We start from the raw sequence: 23586 nt of genomic DNA, 5'->3' as shown, positions 1-23586 counted from the left end.
TTGCCTAGAAGAGTTTTCATTCAATATGGTGGAGATAACTATGTAACCACACTCAGAGAAAGGGGTTCCTCTCTTCTAGAACTGAACAGATTAAGTGGAAAGACCATCAAGTAGACAGGTGAGTTATCCAATCTCAGCAATTATATAAAGACTAAAGAATTCAGTCATTAGGCAGAATTGGCTTGAGCAGTAAGGAATAAAGACAAGCTTCCCAGGAGCCCGTTTCTGGGAAGCCCCACAGCAGCACCTCCTTTGTAGTGTGTTAATTCAATTAACCCATGGGGTATTCTTTTGTTTCAGTGATTATGACTGAACAAGTTAAGGTTAAGTCATTATTAGAACAGTCCTGTGGCCTTTGTTTGGACTGAAAATGAACACTTGTTTCTTAAGAATTGGGCAATACTCTTAAGAAACATATTTAGAAGGTAATATTTTAGATGGCAAAACATCCTCTGCCCCCACAGTTGTGGCAAACGTTGTCAAACGGTCTCTGTCGGTGTCATCCAGACAAGACGCTTCCTAGAAAATAAGTAGGGTAAGGGCTCAGGTGTGGCGGAACAAGGTGCATTTCTTCATCTGATCTGTGAAAGGCTCACTGGTCAGTTGTCTGCTTTCTCACCATGCTACTTTCTCTCATTTAGTCACACTATTAATTGGTTGGTCTTACAGGGGGTAAGAATAACACCTACACCCTACAGTGCACCTGCATCTTACAATACACAGGACCGACACCTCCTGTACCACAAAAGTTACCCAATCCAAAATGTGAATAGTGCTGAGGTTAAAAAACCCTGACTCAAACTTACTTTCCTGTACTTAGTGTAATTAGTAATCCTTTATCTAAAATAGTGTATGAAGACTTGGCTAAGGTTGCTCTGGCATCAAGGAAAATTTGATCTGCATGGCCACTTTGTGGTTTTTCATTTTTTGTTTTTAAAATTTTATTTATTTGACACTCAAGCAGGGGGAGTGGCAGGCAGAGGGAGAGGGAGAAGCAGACTACCTGTCAAGCAGGGAGTCAGACATGGGGTGGATCCCAGGACTCTGGGATCAGACTTGAGCAGAAGGCAGAAGCTTGACTGACTGAGCCACCCAGGCATCCCTGCATGGCTACTTTGAATATTGGAATATAATAACTACACCCTAACATACTTATTTAAAAAAAAACTCTAACATATTTAAAGGAAAGAAGCTTACGGGCCATATAACTTCCACCCCAACACCAACCTGCTTACAGATGAGCAAACTGGGGTAGATACCTTAATAGATACCTTACAAGGTAAAAGATTCAATTTTATTTTTCTCATTTTTCCCTAATTACCTAACACTTTTTGAGTTCCAAATAAGAAAGCTTAGGAGAAAGCACTTTGTAAAATACAAGGATATCTATATATGTATATAGGGCTTATTACTATTACAATATAGCCATATATCAAGCCAAGATTAAATTTATTATTGGAATATGTTTTCTGTTGTTATTGTTGTTTAGTCTGATTCAATACATTTTTTAAGCTGTTTTTTAGTCCACACACCAGTCTACACTGTAAGGAGGAGATTGAAAACATGAAGAAAACTTGGTCCCCACCCTCAAGGTGTTCACAGTCAATTGATACAATGTAGAGTAATTAACTAATTCTATTCAAAATATATACTGAAGTAAAAAAAAAAGTGTTCTACAACTATATAGGTCATTTTATCACAATAATTTTAAAATAAGGATAGCCTATAACTGCATAATCCAAAAAGAGCAATTAACAAAATCATCTTTAATGATTTGCTGAGATAATTAGTGTTCATAATAATGACCAAAGATCCAAAACTCTTGGAATTATAGATGTAAACACTAGATGATGTTCAGTATAATTTTGGTATGAAGTCTATTCATTGACTCCTGAAATAGTTGAAAATGGGAATCCAAAAATTAAATAAATTGGTCATTTCCAGAATAGATTCTTCTGTAATGGTATTTCTTGTTTTGTGCAGATTAACAGAGTATCTCACCAGGCCATATCCCCATGCAGTGGACAGTGTATGTGAAAGTAATACTAAGTCACAGTTTGACTAAAATATTTTTTCTCCTGATTCTTAGAGCAAATATATATTATGAGAAAAAAAAGAAATCACCATGCAGGGGTATTTTTCTGTGTGTTTAACAAATAGCTTCTGGAGTAGGATACTCATTCCAATAAATCTAGAGGCATTTAGAGAAGCTTACACAGACTTCAAAAACAACTGGGATCTTAAACTTCATTCAGCATCATTCTGTGTTCAAATCTGTTTTCATCAAGCCAAATGATATTGAGCATAAATAAACACAGCGGGGCATAAGTTTTAGTTAACATAAGCATTGACCACATGTTCTGGGTCAACTCAGTCTCATTTATGATTTTCTCAAGAATCTTCCATATTGGGGCTAGCCTCCTTCTGCAGCTTGAAGGCACAGGTGTTTGTTGTTATTGGTATTGTTTTAGTGTTGCTTGGTCTTGTTTACCTTCACCCAAACCAAATTCTGCTGCCTTCCTAGATGCATTTGAAATGAGAGTATATGTTGTTGGGGCAAATAAATGTCCCAAATGCCATGATTCTTCAACCCCATAACCATAGCAGACATGGCTAATCCATCATGGCACTCTTCCTGGCTAAGTTTGACTATGACCTCTGAATCTTTATGATTATACTCTAGCTAGCTACTACCTACCAATGAAAGGGACCTGGCTGTGGAGATGGCTGTGTATCCACATGAGTGCATATCTGTGTATATACTAAAAACAACTGAACTGTGCTTTTCAAGTAAGTGAATTGTATGGTGTATGAATTATATCTCAAAGCTGTCAATCTCTGGTCACCAGGGAAAAGATAAAGTACCTTGAACAGCTCTTCTCTGTGCACCCCCCACCCAACAACATACACACACCAAAAAAACTTGTCAGGAAAGGGATTTGGTACTCCAGTGAAAATCTACTGGTTTGTCCAAGCATGAGATTTTTTTAAAAATAGACCTCGAAAGGATAGATAACACTTTTTCTTAATGCAAGGCTAAATCCTTTCGTAACAGCTTCTGTCACACTTGTGGCATGTAGTAGAATACTCTTGGAAGCTTTGTTGAAACACAGAATGCCAGCTCCCAGAAATTCTGTGGTGTGGGCTTGACAATTTGCTATTTCTAAGAAGCTCCCAAAGGATGCTGATGCTGCCTATCTTGCTTCACCCACACTGAGTAGTGGCATTGGCTTAAATCACTTGATAAAACCAGAGAGCCAGGACAAGGGCAAATACATCTATAAAAATAGTTCCAAACCCAAAATAGCAAACAATGACATCATGTTCTTAGGGTGCAGTTACCAAGGAACAGAATGGAAATATTTACCCATGAAGAGCAAAAACCTGTCACAAAAGCAAATGATCCCTCTCTAAGAAAGAAAAATAGAGGAAGGAAGTTTAAAATAGAACTGAGCTATAGCAAACCTAAAGCATGGCTTTTAAATGCTATGATGAGACAGAAGATGTATTATAATTTCTTTTTATTACTTAGGTTTCTGAATTTTTAGGTAGTCTCTGCATAGGTTTTTTTTTTTTTTTCCTCTTTGAGTTGTAGTAACCTTTTGATGATTAGGTTTCTCTGAAAAAGAAAAAGGGCCCCATAGGCCCTTTATCAAAGATAAATAAAAATGCCACTATGTAAGCAATTGGTCTTTATAAAGTTCAACTTATTTTCTATTTTCTATTTTTTATTTTATTTATTTATTTATTTGACAGACAGAGATCACAAGTAGGCAGAGAGGCAGGCAGAGAGAGAGAGGAGGAAGCAGGCTCCCCGTGGAGCAGAAAGCCCGATTCAGGGCTCGATCCCAGGACCCTGGGATCATGACCTGAGCCAAAGGCAGAGGCTTTAACCCACTGAGCCACCCAGGTGCCCCTCAACTTATTTTTTATTAAGGAGGAAGTGATTACATTATGAAATAACAGGAATACAACTTTCAGGAAAGTGGAGGACTCTGTTCATAGGAATTAATTAGAATCTCAAGTTTGTACCTTAGGAATCAGACACTGTTAGTTGTTCAGAAAACCATGTTTTGGCTTCATACTCAACTTATACAGAAAATGACAAGGTAACACGTTGCTGAGGGCTAAAGAGCTACGGAAATGGAACATGGATGGAGATTGTCTGCGATGACGGAGAGCTACCCAAAGAGAAGCAGGTTCTTGCTCTGAGCAATGATTCTCCACAGAGGGAGGTAGAGGTGGGGGTGAAGATAAGAATTGTGAGAAATTGAGGTTGAAAAACTCAGTCTGAATCAGTGTCCTAGACAATGGTTCTCAAATTTGAGCTTGAAGACCAAGCGATTTTGTAAAAGCCCTGGTCTCAACCCTAAAGACTGATCCAGTACATTTGAGGTGAGACCTTATGTCTTTGAACCCTTGAGTACAATGCTGTTCTAAGGCTTATCTGAGATTCTACTGCATGTTTGCATCAGTGGAACACACACTGAGAAACTGTGCTTGGGATTAAGAATCCCTGTAACAGTTAATGTGCGGACAGATGGGGGCACATCTCTCAGACGTATGGCGGGTTGAGAACTATAGCTGTGAAGGGAAAACAGAGCTTAAAAATAAGATGAGATCAACTGAGATGAAGTGAAAGTCTGGGATACTAGTCTGTGTTGAATAGTCAGGTGAATCCCTAGCTGTATTCCTCACTAACCACTTCAGGGTTGGCTGTGAAAGGCCTGGTAACACTTGGTGTTGGGATTCAGCCTGATCATCATTTAGGTGTTGTGACAGGAAAGAGTGAAGAGGAGACATTAGCTCTTGGGAAGATATCAGTACCTAAGTGAAGCAGACTCATTGTTCCTCACCTGAGTGTTCCAGTTAATCTACATAATATGATTACTTTTTTATTTTTATTTTTTTAATAATTCTGAACTAAGCTCAAAACAATTTATATTGCCTTCCTTCATCTATAGCACAAATAGAATGTTATAAAATGGGTACTGATAAAATGCACCGTATTCAAAGTATTTAAGAATTGGGGCACCTCAGTTGATGCAGAAAAAGCATTTGACAAAATCCAGCATCCGTTCCTGATTAAAACGCTTCAAAGTACAGGGATAGAGGGAAAATTCCTGAACTTCATCAAATCTATCTATGAAAAACCCACAGCAAATATCATCCTCAATGGGAAAAAGCTTGCAGCCTTCCCGTTGAGATCAGGAACACAACAAGGATGCCCACTCTCACCACTCTTGTTCAACATAGTATTAGAAGTCCTAGCAACAGCAATCAGACAACAAAGAGAAATAAAAGGTATCCAAATTGGCAATGAAGAAGTCAAACTCTCTCTCTTCGCAGATGACATGATTCTTTATATGGAAAACCCAAAAGACTCCACCCCCAAACTACTAGAACTCATACAGCAATTCAGTAACGTGGCAGGATACAAAGTCAATGTACAGAAATCAGTGGCTTTCTTATACACTAACAATGAAAATACAGAAAGGGAAATTAGAGAATCGATTCCATTTACTATAACACCAAGAACCATAAGATACCTGGGAATAAACCTAACCAAAGAGGTAAAGGATCTGTACTCGAGGAACTACAGAACACTCATGAAAGAAATTGAAGAAGACACAAAAAGATGGGAGACCATTCCATGCTCTTGGATCAGAAGAATAAACATTGTTAAAATGTCTATACTGCCTAGAGCATTCTATACTTTTAATGCCATTCCAATCAAAATTCCACCGGAATTCTTCAAAGAGCTGGAGCAAATAATCCAAAAATTTGTATGGAACCAGAAGAGACCCCAAATCACTAAGGAAATGTCGAAAAACAAAAATAAAACTGGGGGCATCACGTTACCTGATTTCAAGCTTTACTACAAAGCTGTGATCACCAAGACAGCATGGTACTGGCATAAAAACAGACACATAGACCAGTGGAACAGAGTAGAGAGCCCAGATATGGACCCTCAACTCTATGGTCAGTTAATCTTCGACAAAACAGGAAAAAATATACAGTGGAAAAAAGACAGTCTCTTCAATAAATGGTGCTGGGAAAACTGGGCAGCTATATGTAGAAGAATGAAACTCGACCATTCTCTTACACCATACACAAAGATAAACTCAAAATGGATAAAAGACCTCAATGTGAGACAGGAATCCATCAGAATCCTAGAGGAGAACATAGGCAGTAACCTCTTCGATATCAGCCACAGCACTTCTTTCAAGATATGTCTCCAAAGGCAAAGGAAACAAAAGCCAAAATAAATTTTTGGGACTTCATCAAAATCAAAAGCTTCTGCACAGCAAAGGAAACAGTCAAGAAAACAAAGAGGCAACCCACGGAATGGGAGAAGATATTTGCAAATGACAGTACAGACAAAAGATTGATATCCAGGATCTATAAAGAACTCCTCAAACTCAACACACACAAAATAGATAATCATATCAAAAAATGGGCAGAAGATATGAACAGACACTTCTCCAATGAAGACATACAAATGGCTATCAGACACATGAAAAATGTTCATCATCACTAGCCATCAGGGAGATTCAAATTAAAACTACATTGAGATATCACCTTACACCAGTTAGAATGGCCAAAATTAGCAAGACGGGAAACAACATGTGTTGGAGGGGATGTGGAGAAAGGGGAATCCTCTTACACTGTTGGTGGGAATGCAAGTTGGTGCAGCTTCTTTGGAGAACAGTGTGGAGATTCCTCAAGAAATTAAAAATAGAACTTCCCTATGACCCTGCAATTGCACTACTGGGTATTTACCACAAAGATACAGATGTAGTGAAAAGAAGGGCCATCTGTACCCCAATGTTTATAGCAGCAATGGCCATGGTTGCCAAACTGTGGAAAGAACCAAGATGCCCTTCAACAGACGAATGGATAAGGAAGATGTGTTCCATATACACTAGGGAGTATTATGCCTCCATCAGAAAGGATGAATACCCAACTTTTGTAGCAACATGGACGGGACTGGAAGAGATTATGCTGAGTGAAATAAGTTAAGCAGAGAGAGTCAATTATCATATGGTTTCACTTATTTATGGAGCATAACAAATAGCATGGAAGACATGGGGAGTTAGGAGAAGATATTTGGGGGAAATTGGAAGGGGAGGTGAACAATGAGAGACTATGGACTCTGAAAAACAATCTGAAGGGTTTGAAGAGGTGGGGGGGTGGGAGGTTGGGGGAACCAGGTGGTGGGTATTAGAGAGGGCACGGACTGCATGGAGCACTGGGTGTGGTACAAAAACAATGAATACTGTTATGCTGAAAATTAAAAAAAAAAGAATTGGGGCACCTGAGTGGCTCAGTCAGTTAAGCTTCTGACTTTTGATCTCAGCTCAGGTCTTGATCTCAGGGTCCTGAGTTCAAGCCCTGTGTTGGGCTCCACACAGGGCATGAAGCCTACTAAAAAAAAAAATATTTTTTTTAAGATTTTATTTATTTATTTCACAGAGAAAGATCACAAGCAGGCAGAGAGGCAGGCAGAAAAAAAATTTTTTTTAAAGAATTTAAGATACACTTGGAACACCTGGGTGGCTCAGTTGGTTAAGTGCCTGCCTTTGGTCATGATCTCAGGATCCTAGAATCAAGCTCCGCATCAGTCCTGCTCCTCGGAGAGCCTGCTTCTCCTTCTCCCTCTGCGTGCCACTCCCCCTGCCTGTGCTCTTGCTCTCATTCTCTCTCTCTCAAATAAATAAAATCTTTAAAAAAGAAAGAATTTAAGATGCATTTAAAATTTTTTTAACAGAAATGTCCAAGAAATGAAGATGCAGCATCATCTTCTGGGAATGACCTACACACCTGCACACAGGGACTCAGTATGTCATGCAAGAAAATGCCCCAGGTGGGTGGCAAAACACCTGATGGGAAAGTCCAACCACCTTGGTGTCCTGTGCCTTCCCTTGCTTAGTCTATTACCAAAAATATGTTGAAGAGGCAAAGATAAATTTCACACTAAGGCTCTGTGCAGCAGGTGAAGCAGCCTGGAACAGAGATTCTGGACTGTAAACAGCATGAAAGACCCCAATCTCTTGTGGTTGGGAGAATGGAAAGCAAAAATATGTCCTTCACACATACCTTCCTGTGTCATAAGGGAATTCCTGCTAGCCTAGAGCCCAGTACAAAGATGCCCTTCAACGGGCGAATGGATAAGAAAGATGTGATCCATATACACTATGGAGTATTATGCCTCCATCGGAAAGGATGAATACCCAACTTTTGTATCAACATGAATGGGACTGGAAGAGATTATGCTGAGTGAAGTAAGTCAAGCAGAGAGAGTCATTAATCATATGGTTTCACTTATTTGTGGAACGTAAGAAATAACACGGAGGACATGGAGAGATGGAGAAGAGAAGCGAGTTGAGGGAAATTGGAGGGGGAGATGAACCATGAGAGACTATGGACTCTGAAAAACAATCTGAGGGTTTGAAGGGGCAGGGGGTGTGAAGGTGGGTCAGCCTGGTGGTGGGTATTATGGAGGGCACGTATTGCATGGAGCACTGGGTATGGTGCATAAACAATGAATTCTGGTACACTGAAAAGAAATTTAAAAAATAAAAAGTTTTTTAAAATGACAGTTGTCAAAAGTGAGATAACACATTGAAGAGCAAAATAAAAGGAGGGTGTCTTGACTGTGTTACTGTATAACAAAGCATCCCAAATCTCTGAGGCTTAAAACCACAACAAAATATGCTCTTGTGAATCTGCAGTTTTGTCTGGGTTCAACAGAGTTGGCTGATCTCATCTCTATGAGGCATCAGCTCAGGCATTCCAATTGGATTGGAGAATCCACTTTTAAGTGGCTTGCTCACTCACATGGCTGGCAAGTTGGTACTAGCTGGTGGCTGAAAACTAAGCCAGGGTTGTTGGCTACATGGCTCTCTCCACAGGGTTGCTTGGACCTGTGGGCTACAGGTATCTACAACATGGTAGCCATGTTCTAAAAGCAAGTAGTTGAGAGTCAGAAAGGGGGAACTGTTTGTCTCATAAGGCTGGGCCCTGACACTTACAGTGTTACTTCTTCATCTTCTATTGGTAAAATTCAGCTGATGCTTAACAACAGAGGTTTGAACTACATGGGTCCCCTTACATGTGGATTTCTGACAGTGTAGTATTGTAAATGTATTTTCTCTTACGGTTTTTTAAGTATTTTCTTTCCTTTAGCTTACTTTATCATAAGAATATAGGATATGGTACATATCACATACAAAATATGTGTTGTTTATGTTATTGGTGAGAATTCTGGTCAACAATAGTTTAAGTTCTGGGGAGTTAGGAGTGACATGTGAATCTTCTGTTGCATGGGAGGATGGTGCCCCTAACCCCCATGTTATTCAAAGGTCAGCTGTAGTTACAGAGCTCACCCAGATTCAAGATTAGGAGAATGAGACCTCTACCTCTTAGCAGGAGACATATCAAAGACATTGTGGCTATCTTTAGTCTACCACCACTGGCATACTGGAATCACAAAAAAAGAAAGTCTGAAAAGTTGGGAAGGACTGTGGAGGACAAACTGAGAAAGAGGAGTGTATTAAACAAAAGTAAACAGTTAATAAGGACTAGAGAGAAAATTATAGACACAGAGTATATATATAGGCACAGTTACTGACTCTAAAGAGAAAGGAAAACTATGAAAATATTATTTAAAGGGATTTTCATATGTGGCAATATTCCTAAAGAGAAATCCTGAATACATTTCAATTATTTTTTAAATGATTTTATTTATTTATTTTTCAGAGAGAGAGAGAGAGAGAGAGAGAGAGAGTGCCCAAGCAAGGGGAACAGCAGGCAGAGGGAGAAACAGGCTACCCCACTGAACAAGGAGCCTGACACAGGACTCAATCCCAGGACCCTGCCTGAAGGCAGACGATTAACCAACTGAGGCCACCCAGGAGCCCCTACATTTCAATTATTAAAATAACTAATAAAATATAACATTTTAAAAGAAATGTTTCTATTTTTGTTCTCATGGTTATTCTTATAGAAAACCTTTTTAAAAAACCCTTTAGGGTGGCTGGGTGGCTCAGTGGGTTAAAGCCTCTGCCTTCAGCTCAGGTCATGATCCCAGGGTCCTGGGATGGAGCCCTGCATTGGGCTCTCTGCTCAGCAGGGAGCCTGCTTCCCTTCCTCTCTCTCTGCCTGCCTCTCTGCTTACTTGTGATCTCTGCCTGTCAAATAAATAGGGACACCTGGGTGGCTCAGTTGGCTAAGCCACTGCCTTTGGCTCAGGTCATGATCCCAGCATCCTGGGATCAAGTCCCACATCGGGCTCCTTGCTCAGCGGGGAGCCTGCTTCTCCCTCTGCCTCTGCCTGCCACTCTGTCTGCCTGTGCTCGCTTGCTCTCTCTCTCTCTCTGACAAATTAAAAAAAAAAAAACTAAAATAAAAAAAGCTTTAATAAAAATAAAGAAAGAAAGAAAATCTTAAAAAAAAAAACCAAAACCCTTTAGTGAGTGTTATTTCCCTAACTTGAACAACATTGAAATTAGGCAGTCATAATCTTTTTTCTTTCCTTCCCTGAGCTTCTAATTTGAACTAATGCCCACCTATAAGACGATTAGAAAGTTTATTCTGGATAGTCTCTATCTTCTCCTTATTTTAAAAAGTGTATCGTATCTACATTGTCAGAGCACATAATGATTACATACTATTCTGTAACCCTTATTTCCACAACTTGAATTTAGGGTTGTTTTTTTTTTTAATTGAGGTGAATTCACATAACATAAAATGATTTTAAAGTGTACAAGTTAATGACACTGAGTACATTCAAAATGTTGTACAATCAACACTTCTTTCTAGTTCCATAAAGTTTTCATCACCCCAAAGGGAAACATCATACCAACTACATATGTCCTCTTCCCCCAGCCCCCAGCAACCACCAGTCTGCTCTATGGATCTACCTGCTCTGGATACTTCCTGTAAAAGGACTGCTACAGGGCGCCTGGGCAGCTCATTTGGTTAAGCGACTGCCTTCACCTCAGGTCATGATCCCGGAGCCCTGGGATTGAGTCCTACATTGGGATCCCTGCTTGGCCCGGAGTCTGCTTCTCCTGCTGACCTCTCTCATGTTCTATCTGTCTCAAATAAATAAATAAAAATCTTAAAAAAAAAAGGGGGGGGGACTGCTACGGTATGTGACCTTTGTGTCAGCTTTCATGTGGAATAATGCTTTTGAGGTTCACCCATGCTATAATTTGTATTAGTACTTACTCTTTTCCGTGGCTTAATAATATTGTGCTGTATATATATAGCACAATGTTTATCCATTCATCCATTGATGGATTTTGAGGTTGTTTCCACCTTTTGGCTATTATGAATAATGTTGCTGTGAACATGCATGTACTCACTTGTCTGAGTAGCTGTTTTCAATAATTTGGGGGATATACCTAGGAATTCACTTGTTGGTTCATATGGTAATTCTATGTTTAACTCTTTAAGGAGCCACCCAACTGTTTCCCATTGCAACTGCACCATTTTACATTTCACCAGTGATGTATAAGTATTCTAGTTCACATTCATACTAACACTTGTTCTTTGCTTTTTTTTTTTAACTTATAGTCATTGTAGTAGGAATGAAGTGGTATTGCATTGTGATTTTGATTTGCACTTACCTAATGACTAATGCTGTTAAACATCTTTCATGTGCTTGTTGGCTATTGCAAATCTTCTTTGAAAAAATAGCTATTCAGGATGCCTGGATGGATCGGTCAGTTAAACCTCTCCCTTCAGCTCAGGTCATGGTCCCAGGATCCTGGGGTGGAGCCTCACATCCAGCTCCCTCCTCAGTGGGGAGTCTGTTTTCCCTCTCCCTCTGCCCCTGCCCCTGCTCATGTTCTCTCACTCACTCTCAAATAAATAAAATCTTTTTAAAAAGAAAAAATAGCTATTCAACTCTCTTGCTCATTTTTGTTGAGTTGTAATTCATATGAAATACATTGAGGATTGGTTTTTCCATTTTTGCAAAAAAAAAAAAAGCCTTGGAATGTTGATAGGGATTGTATTGAGTCTATAGATTATTTTTGATAGTTTTTTTTGCCATCTTAAAATACTGTATCTTCCAATTCGTGATTACAAGGTACATTTCAATTATTTTGGTCTTCTTTAATTTATTTCAGCTATGTTGTATAGTTATTAATGTACAAGTATTTCATTTTCTTGATTAAGTGTATTCCTAGGTATTTTATTCTTTGGGTACTATTCTAAATTGACTTGTTTTCTTAACTTCCTTTTCTGATTGTCCTTTGTTAATCTATTGGCAATACATTGCTGATTTTTGTGTGTTCATTTTATATACTGCAACTTTGCTAAATTTATTAGTTCTAATATTATTTTTTTTGGCTTATGTATTTTTTGCAATTTTCCACTTATAGGATCATGTCATCTGCAAATAGAGATAAACTGATTCTTTTTTCCCAGTCTGGATGCCTTTCCACTCTTTTTCTTGCCTAACTGTTCTTGACAAGAACTACCAGTACAATGTTGAATAGCAATGGTGAAAGCATGCATCCCTGTCTTGTTCCTAATCTTAGGGGGAAAATTGTCAGTCTTTGACCATTGAGTATGAAGTTAGCTTTGATGTTTTACATAAATCATTGTGAGGAATTTCTTTCCTATCCCCAGTGTACTGAGTGTTGTTATCGTGCAATGGCATTGATATTTCCAAAAACTTTTTCTGTCCCAACTGAGATGACTATGTTGGCTATGTTGGTACTTTTTTTCTATTATATTGATTTTTCTATTACATTGATTTATTTTATTTATTTATTTATTTATTTATTTTTCTATTACATTGATTTTCTTTTCTTTTTAATGTTGAACCATCCTTGCATCTTGGAATAAATCCTATTTGGTCGTGATAAAAATTCTTTTAATATGCCGTCAGATTCCTGTGCTAGTATTTTGTAAAGGATTTGTGCATCTATACTTATAAGTGACATTGGTTTTTAGTTCTTTAGTGTCTGTCTGACTTTGTATCAGGGTAATATGGCTTTATAGAATACATTAGAAGTTGCTTCCTCCTTTTCTATTTTTTGGGAGGGTTTTTGAAGGATTAGTGTTCATTCTTCTTTAAATGTTTGGTATAATTCACCAGTGAAGATGTATGGCCCTGGAATTTTTTTTGTTGTTGAAAGATTTTTTTCTAAAACTAATCTGTCTCTGGGGCGCCTGGGTGGCTCAGTGGGTTAAAGCCTCTGCTTTCGGCTCAGGTCATGATCCCAGGGTCCTGGGATCGAGCCCCACATCAGGCTCTCTGCTCAGTGGGGAGCCTGCTTCCTCCTCTCTCTCTGACTGCTTCTCTGCCTACTTGTAATCTCTGTCTGTCAAATAAATAAATAAAATCTTTAAAAAAAAAACTAAATAAAATAAAACTAATCTGTCTCTTTTTTAAAATGGATTAACACAATCTATTCAATATAGGTCTTTTTATATTTTCTAGACCTTCTTGAGTCAGTTTTGGTAAATTGTGTATTTTCTAGGAATTTGTTAATTTCATCTGGGTCATCTAGTTTGTTGGTGTGTAATTGTTCGTAATATTCTCTTATAATTTTTTAATTTCAGTAATGATGTCCTTGTGTTCATTTATTTACATCTTTCCTCTCTTTATTGGTCTAGCTATCAATTTGCCAATTTTGTTGATCTTCTCAGAGAACCACTTTTGGTTTCATCAATTCTCTTTATCAATTTCCACTTCATTTATCTCTGCTTTAATCTTTAGTATCTCCTTCTGCTAGATTTTTTTTCATTTGCTCTTCATGGCTTCATTAAGATGTTTGCTTATTAATTTAAGATATCCCCTCTTTTCTAAAAAATAGAAATTATTATTGTTTGTTTTATTTTATTTTTTTTTAAGAAAGAGAATTTTTTTTAAGATTTTTATTTATTTATTTGACACAGAGAGAGAGAGAGATCACAAGTAGGCAGAGAGGCAGGCAGAGAGAGAGGGGGAGGCAGGCTCCCCGCTGAGCAGAGAGCCCGATGTGGGGCTTGATCCCAGGACCCTGAGACCATGACCTGAGCTGAAGGCAGAGGCTTAAGCCATTGAGCCACCCAGGCGCCCCTTATTGTTTGTTTTAGAGAGAGGTGAAAGGGAGAGGGAGAAGAGAGTCTTAAGCAGACTCTGTGCTGAGCATGGAGCCCGATGTGGGGCTCGATCTCAAGATCCTGAGATCACAACCTGAGCCAAAACCAAGAGTTAGTTGCTTAACCAACTGTACCAACCAGGCACCCCCAACATAGAAATTATTTTTTAAGGTTTACTTGAGAGCGAGAGAGAGAGCGCGTGCATGCAGGAGCACAGGGGGTGGGAGAGAATAAGCAGACTCCCCACTGAGTGCAGAGCTCTACTAGGGGCTTGATGCCAGGATCCTGAGATCATGACCTGAGCCCATTGGATGCTCAACTGACTGAGCCACCCAAGCACCCCAGAAATTATTTTTTAGAGCAGTTTTAGGTATATGGGAAAACTGAGTGGAAGGTACAGAGATTTCCCACATATTCCATGTTCCCACTTATGCATAGCCTCTCCCATTATCAGCATTCCCTACCAGAGCAGTACATTTGTTACAACTGATGACCTACATTGACATAACATTATTACCCAAAGTCCATAATTTATACTAAGATTCATTCTTGGTGTTGACTTTTCTGTGGGTTTGGACAAATATACAATAACATGTGTTCTTAGTATCATACAGAGTAGTTTCACTGCCTTAAAAACCCTCTGTGCTCTTTTCATGCCTCCCTCCCCTTTCACCCCTGGCAACCTCTCTCTTTATTGTTTCCATCATATTGTCTTTTCCAGAATGTCACATAGTTGAAACCATATAATATATAGCCTTTTCAGATTCGTTTCTTTCACTTTGTAATATGTATTTAAATTTCCTGCATTTGTTGTTGTTGTTGTTGTTGTTGTTGCTTAGTAGCCCATTTCTTTCCTGCACTGAATAATATTCGTCTGGATGCACCATGGTTTTTATTCATTCTGTTACTGAAGACATCCGTGGCTTCTAAGTTTTAACAATTATGAATAGAGTTGCTATTGAGTACGCTATTGAATATGAATTGAATATGAATATGAATATGAATGCTATTCATATGTAAGTTTTTTCACAGTAATGTTTTCAACTCCTTTTGGTAAATACCAAACAGTGTAATTTCTGGATTGTATTGGCAAGAGCATGTTTAGTTTTGTAAAAAATTGTCAAACTGTCTCCCAAGATGACTGTACCATTTTGCATTCTTACCAGCAATGAATGTGCATTCTTGTTGCTCCACACCCTCACCAGCATTTGGTGTTGTGTCTTGGATTTTGGCCGTTCTAATAAGTATATCACTGTTTTATTTTGCATTTCCCTGATGACATTTGATGAGGAAAATCTTTTCGTGTGCTTATTTATCATCTGTATATCTTTTTTGGTGAGGTGTCCATTCAGCTCTTTGGCCCATCTTTTAATTGGGTTGTTTCATTATTGCTGAGTTTTAAGAGTTTTTGTATATTTTGGATGATGGTCCTTTATCAGATGTGTCTTTTTGAAAATATTTTCTCCCAGTTTCTGATTTGTCTACTTGTTTTCTTGACACTTGTTTTCACAGAGAAGAAATTTTTAATTGTAGTGAAGTCCAGCTTATCAATTCTTTCATTCATGGGTTATGCCTTTGGTGGTGTATCTTAAAAAGTCATCACCATACCCAAGGTCATCTGATTTTCTCTTATGTTATCTTCTAGGAGTTTTATTGTTTTGTGTTTTGCATTTAGTTCTGTGATCCATTTTGAGTTAATTTTTGTGAAGGGTGTTAAGTCTGGTTTAGAATTTTTTTTTCCCCCACAGGTGTATGTCTGGTGGTTCCAGCACCATTTGTTGAAGAACCCAATATTTGCTCCATTGTATTGCCTTTGCTCCTCTGTTGAGATCAGTGGGGTACAGTTATGTGGGTCTGTTTCTGAGTTCTTCATTCTGTTCCATTAATCTATTTGTCTATTCTTTAACCAACAGTACACTATCTTAATTACTGCAGCTCTATGGTAGGTCTTGAAATTAGTGTCATTCTTCCAACTTATAAAGAACAACTTTAGACCTTTAATAATGCAGTAGGGTGTGAGAGGAAGGAAAGTGTTTTGTTCCTGTGGTTATTTCTCTACTTTTTATTGATCCTATACTTCTGGATCATGAACAAACTTCATGCATGCTCCCCCCCCGCCTGGGGTGGGACAAGTTGGCAAGAGGAGCTGGAGTTGGGATATTCTTTCCCCAGGGCCATTATGCTCTGATTGAAGCCCAGCAGGTTAGGCTTTGGTAATAGTTTTTCCTGAGGGCCAACCTTGTTAAGAACAGAATGCTCTGGCATACTTCAGAATGGTTCCTTTCCCTCTCTCCATGTCTGAAGCATGAGGGGATTTTTTCTGATATTAACTTTGAGAATCTGATAGAGACCCAGGGAAAGCTTAAAAATGTTTGGGTTCTCTCCACCTCCATGAGTGGGTCTCCTTGGAGTTTTTAACTCTCGGAGTTGTCCACATGCCTCGAGAAATCTACCAGTTACAGTTCAGGTTTCGCTACCCTAGCACTGGTTCTCAAAGAAATTGCTATAAGATGTGATTCTCTATATTGACTATTCATCTCTTTAATTTGGGGGGCAGTGGTTTGACCTAACTTCTCTCATAGATACAGTGTTAATTTTTTTTCAGTCTGTTCAGCTTTTGACTTGTTAGAATGAAGTGGTGACTTCCAAGCTTCTTACATGCTGGACTGGAATCTGGAAGTATCCCTCTTTTTAAAATGTGTTTGCTGCTATAAATTTCCCATTGACCTCTGCTTTCATTGCCTCTCACACGGTTTGGTATGCTGTTTTTGTTTCCTTTCATCTCCAAAAATTTTCAGATTTCCCTTGTGATTTTTTTGTCCTCTGGTTGAGTGTGTTGTTTAATTTCTTCGTATTTGTAAATTTTCCAATTTCTCTTGTTATTGATTTCTAGCCTCATTTGGGGACAGAAGATAATTTGTATAATTTGAGCCTTTTTAATTTATTGAAAATTGTTTTGTAGCCTAAAATGTGGACTATCCTGGAGAACATTTCATGTGTGTTTGAGAAGAATGTATTCTGCTTTTATGTGGTGTGTCCCTTAGGTGTTTGTTAGGGCTAGTTGCTTTATAGTGTTGTTAAAATCCTCGATTTCTTTCCTAATTGTTTTATCCATAATTGAAATCTCCAAACGTAATAGAAATGTCCATTTCTCCATTTCTGTCAAAGTTCACTTCATCATTTTGGAGTTCTATTGTTGGGGACATATATTTATAATTGTTCTTGATGAACTACTTCTTAAAGATTATATGTACTTTTTTCTCTCTTGTAACAGTTTTTGACTCTTGTTTACATTGTCTGCTATTAGCATAAGCATTTCAATTCTCTTTTGGTTACTATTTGCATGGAATATCTTTCTCATGCTTTCACCTTCAACCCGTTTTCTTGTTTTGTTTTTTTGTGTTTTTTTAAAGATTTTATTTATTTATTTGACAGAGCAAAAGTGTGCACAAGCAGGGGGAGTGGCAGGCAGAGGGAGAAGCAGGATCCCCACTGAGCAGGGAACCCAATGTGAGACTCGATCCCAGGAGGACCCTGCGAACATGACCTGAGCCAAAGGCAGATACTTAACCAGCTGAGCCACCCAGGCGCCCTTCAACCTGTTTTTGTCTTTTTTTTTTTAAGATTTTATTTATTTATTTGACACAGAGAGAGATCACAAGTAGGCAGAGAGACAGGCAGAGAGAGGGGGACTCTATCCCAGGATGCCAATATCATGACCTGAGCTGGAGGCAGAGGCTTAACCCACTGACCCACCCAGGCGCCCCCCCCATTTTTGTCTTTAAATCAAACGTAAATCTGTCATACACGGCATATAGTTTGATCATGAGTTTTTGTTCATTTTGCTTGATTTTATCCATATTCATAATCTCTGCTTTTGTCTGGAGAGTTTAATCCATTTACATTAAAATGATTACTGATAAGGAAGAATTTACTTCATCATTTTGCTATTTTGCGGGGGGGGGAAGTCTTATATATTTTTTGTTCTTCATTTCCTCCTTTACTGCACTTTTTTGTGTTTACCTGATTTTTTTTTTTTTTTTGGTAGTATATATTTTGATTTCCTTCTTATTTCCTCTTGTGTATTTAAATTTTTTTTCTTTAATTGTTATCATGGGGATTATTTAAAAAGTTCTAAATATATAACAGTCTAGTTAGAATTGGTAACAACTTAGCTTAAATATACAAAATTCAACCTCTGTACAGCTGTCCATATCTGTTTTATGTTATCATAAATTACATTTTTATACATTACATTCTCACTAACATAGTTTTATAATTATTGTTTTAAGCATGTCTTAAATAATGTAGAGTGTTTAAAAAGAGTTACAAATCAAAACTACAACAATAATCACTTTTATACCTACCTCTATAGTTACCTTTAATAGAGGGTTTTTGTTTTGTTTTGGTATGATTTGTTACCTAATATCCTTTCACTTCAATCTGAAGACTCCCTTTAGCATTCCCTGTAGGGCGGGTCAGCTAGAAATGAACGCCGCCACCCCCCTCTCCACCCCAGTTTTTATCTGCTAATGTCTCAATTTCTCCTTCATTTTTTAGGTTATGCCAAATATAAACTTCCTTGTTGATATTTTTTATCAGTACTTTAAAAAAAAGTCACTCCACAAAAAATAAGTAAATAAATAAATAAATAAATAAAAGTCACTCCACTCTTTCCTTTTCTCCATGGTTTTTTATGAGAAATTTGTTGTTAACATTATTGAGGATTCCTTGTACATGATTTGGTTCTCTGACTGCTTTCAAGGTTCTCTTTGTCCTTGGTTGTCAACAATTTGATTATAATGTGGCTTAGTGTAGATCTCTTTGTGTTTATCCTTATTGAAGGTGCTGAGCTTCTTAATGTATAGATTTGTGTCTTTTATCAAATTCCGGACATTTTCAGCCACTGTTTCTTTAAATGCCCCAACGGTCCTTCTTTGGGATTCTCCTTATGCATATCTCAGTAGGGTTGAACTAGGTGGCACAGGTCTCTTAGGCTCTGTTCATTTTTCTTCATTGTTTCTTCTGTTACTCAGACTTGATAATAGAAATTGATTCATCTTGGGGGCGCCCGGGTGGCTCAGTGGGTTAAGCCTCTGCCTTTGGCTTGGGTCATGATCTCAGGATCCTGGGATCGAGCCCTGTGTCAGGCCCTCTGCTCAGTGGGGTGCCTGCTTCCCCCCTCTCTGCCTGCCTCTCTGCCTACTTGTGAGCTCTCTTTGTCAAGTAAATAAAAAAATAAAATCTTTAAAAAAAAATAAAGAAATTGATTCATCTTTACATCCACCAGTTCTTCTGCTTCCTAAAATCTGCAATGGAAACCCTCTGGTTTTTCATCTTAGTTATTGTACTTTTCAGCTCTAGAATTTCTTCACATTGAGTAAGGGACAGGTGGGGCTACGTAGGGAGAGATGGGGGACTCTGTGACCAGGCTCACAGAAATCCCAAAAATGTGGAGGTGTGGGAAAACAAGAGGTAAAGGAACAAACCAAACCACCCTGCCCTAGGTATGGGACCTAGGTCTGCTAGGTGGTCAGTGTCTTTTTTATGGTAATCACCTGTGACCGACAAAGAGCACCCAGACCCTAAAAAGGAAGCAAGCCATTGAAGGTGTTATCACTAGTCCTTGCTCAATGGTTATACTGATGGGGATGTTATAAGAATTTAAGTTCCCAGGTTAGCTTTCTATAAAAGACCAAGGATAAATGCCCTCATTGGCAACTCTGTCCAGACTCCTCTCTTGAGAGATTTTTCTGTATCTTCACTTAATAAACTTCTATGGCTTTACTCACTCTCTGTTGCCCATGAGATTCATTCTTTGACTCCATGAGACAAGAACCTAGCTCTCCTGCTTCAGTATTTCCTTTTTACAATTTTTATATATAATAAAGAAGTAATAAATAAATAAATAATAAATAAATAAATAAACAATATTGATATTGTTTATACATTGTTCAGGTTTCCTATAGCTTTTTGTCCATGTTTTCCTTAAAAGTGGTTTCCTATATTTCCTATATATGATTTATATTTCCTATATATTTCCTATATATGATTTAAAGTTTGTCTAGCTAGTTCAATGTGTGTACTTCCTCATGGAGAGTTTCTGTTAATTTCTCCTGTAAATTGGTCTGTCATACTTTGTTTACATACTTCATAATTTTTTATGTTGATGACTGGACATTTTTAATATTATGATGTGTTGGGAAAGCAAGTTCTTCACCCTCCCCACAGTTTTTGTTATTATTATTTCTATTGCATGCTATTGGTGTAGCTGTTCAGTGACTTTTCTGAACAAATTTTGTAGAAGTCTGTTATTTTCTTGTCACTTGTGCTTTGAAGCTTCTGTACCCTTAGTTTGTGTTCAGCTTTTTATAGAAATTTCCCTGAATACCAAAAGAGAGAGAGGGAGGAGGGGAAAAGGCAGAATAAAAGCCCCTGTCATTCAGTACTGGGGTACTTGTGTTAGGATATCTACACCTCTGCCTTCGCCTTCATTTCTTGCTTTCACTGAGCACAGAGTTCAGCCTAAAGTGGAAGCTCAGAGTCTTCTCTGGTCTTTTCAGACCATGCATCCTACCTTGGATATTCATATGACTTTTGAAATTCCTCAGTGTAAAAGTGCAGCTTTGAATGCCCTAATATTCCCGAAGAAACTCTCTCCCTCAGTTTTCTTCACTGGCTTTGGTTCTCTCTTGTATGCTTCAGCTATAATGTTTTGCCCCAACTGGCTGCACATTGCTCATTTACCTTAAAAAGTTCAAGGAATGCCTGCTGCTTTTCCTCCTGAGTTCCGAGTTAGGCAAAACAGAAATGAATTCCCTGTGTCAGTCCTTCAAGTACTGCCGATAAAGAAACAAATTCTTTGCAAATAAGGTCTGTTCTGCTCTCTTCAGCATCAGGGAGTAGGATTCCCCACTGGGAATGCAGGCTACTGACCTCAAGACCACCACACATTCAGGAAGGGGGTGGGACAAAGGCAAATAAAAATGGCAGAAAGATTCCTACTGTTCTTAAATTTTTTAAAAAAGATTTTATTTATTTATTTGACAGAGATCACAAGTAGACAGAGAGGCAGGCAGAGAGAAAGGGGCAAGCAGGCTCCCCACCGAGCAGAGAGCCCAATGCGGGGCTCAATCTCAGCACCTTGGGATCATGACCTGAGCCGAAGGCAGAGGCTTTAACCCACTGAGCCACCCAGGTGCCCCCTAATTTTTTTCTTGATTCAGCATTTCCTTGGTTGTTAACTTTTACTATTTTCCATAATTTTGAAAAGTTGATGGTTTATGCTTTTTTTCCAATTGAGTGTGTGTGTAGAGGGGGTGAGGGTGGAGATTGTGCCCTTGGAACTGCTACTCTACAATTTCTGGTGACCAGAATTGGATTTAGTTTGAAGGGTAAATATATTCTGTATTCCCAGAAGCCTTATACTGGAAATTCTCCAATCATTTCCTGGTGTCTGAAGCTTGTTCAGTAGATAATTCATTACGATATTCTCTAATTTCTTGCATAATCATAATTTTATGTATGGTCTTATTTCTTGAAGTTTAGTTGGCTCAATATAAAAGCCTTGGTTCAGATTTCCCCCGTCTAAATATATTAAATATGCCACTCTATTTCTTTTGGCATCAAGTGTGGTGTATACAATTCCAATGTTAACTCAATTTTCTTTCCCATATAAGTGACCTGGCCTTTTTGCCTGAATGACCAAAACCTTACTTTCTTCTTCTCCTTTAAAAGTCAGTAGTTTTATGAGAGTATTTCTCATTAGTGGCTATTATGGGTCAGTTTTACTAGTATATGAGATGGCTTTCTAATATATAAGTTTGAATCTTACTGTTTCAGTAGAGTTTTATTCAATTACCATTTTGGGAATGTCTTCCTATTCAATTCCTTTGTTTTTCTTCTTCACAGCTTCTTCTTGTAATTACGGTGGATCATCTTTGCCTGGCTTCCCATATTTAACATTTTTTCTAAAGAGTCCTTTTAACGCTTTCTGTTGTCTACTTCCTCCTGTTATTTTTTTCCTTTAAGCTTCATTTGTGAAACGTTTTTATTTTTCTTTCTTTCCTGAGCTCTATGAGCTTTTTCATATTCTCCTATTGTCTTGTTATTTACCTTTCTATTTGTTGTTCCTTTAGAGTTTCTATAACCTTTAAATGGTTTATTGAAATGTATATTTTAAAAGGATGAATTGTGTCCAATCAAGTTCTGGACATTTTCACCATCCTAAATGAAACCCCATACAAACATCGGTCACTCCCATCCCTTGGCAACCCATCTTAAGTAACTATTAATTTACTTTCTGTTCCTATAGATCTGAGTTTTCTGGACATTTCATATATAAACAGGATCATACATGTAGTCTTTTATGACTGGCTTCTTTAACTTGACCTAATGTTTTCAAGGGTCATCGATATTATAGCATACATCAGTTACCTTATAGAGTACCATATAGGTCTCTGAGCCATTCAAAATTTTGTATATTGTATGAGGTGGAAGTTCAACTTCATCCTTCAACATGTAGATATTTAGTTGTCCCAATGCCATTTGTTGAAGAGATTATTCTTTCCCACTTGAATTGTCTTGGCACCTCTGCCAAACATCAACTGACCACAAATTGTTATTTCTGTACTCAATTCCATTGATTTATATGTTTATCTTTATGCCTGCTTGTACCACAGTCTAGATTATTGTAGCTTTAAGGTTTTATCTCCCCTGCTTGTTTCAGGTTCAGTTTGTTCTCTTCTCAATATTTTAAGGTAGGGTTTGAGTTTTTTTGTATCCTTTAAAACAGGTGCTTACTGCTATAATTTCCCTTTAAGTACTGTTTTAGTGGCATTCCATGAGCTTTGGTATGTTGCATTTTTGTTTTCATATAGCTCAACGGATTTCCTAATTGTGATTTTTCTCTTTGACCTACTGACCAAATTTATGGAGTGCATTAATTTCTACACATTTTTTAATTTTCCAGATTTTTGTTACTTATTTGTAATTTCATCCTATTGTGACTAAAGAACAGACCTTTCATTATTTCAATACTTTTGCATTTATGGAGGCTTGTTTTGTGTTCTGGCATATGATCTGTCTTGGAGCATATTTCATGTGAGCTTCAGAATTGTGCTGGTCTGTGAATGCTCTATAGATATATTTGGTGTAGTTTGTTTATAGTGCTGTTCAGGTCTTCTGTTTCCTTGTTGACTCTCTTCCTACTTTTTCTATTCATTGTTGAAAGTTGGGTCATATTATTGCTGAATTGTCTATTTTCCTGTCAACTCTGTCAAGTTTTGCTTCAGAATTCTGACAGCAAAATATAGAATTGTCAAGAATTTATGGGCTGTGTTGTAAGGTGTGATGTTTATACTTGTTAATAGATTCTTGATGGATTCTCTTTTATCACTATAAAATGAGCCTCTTTCTGTAGGAAGTTTTTATTTTCCTATCTTTGTTTAGCCACTTCAGCTCTCTGATGATTGCTGTTTG

Source organism: Enhydra lutris, unplaced genomic scaffold (genome assembly GCF_002288905.1).
Source record: "Enhydra lutris kenyoni isolate GAN:26980312 unplaced genomic scaffold, ASM228890v2 scaffoldscaffold44, whole genome shotgun sequence".
NCBI lineage: Eukaryota > Metazoa > Chordata > Mammalia > Carnivora > Mustelidae > Enhydra > Enhydra lutris.
Note: the sequence above shows the minus strand (reverse complement) of the source record.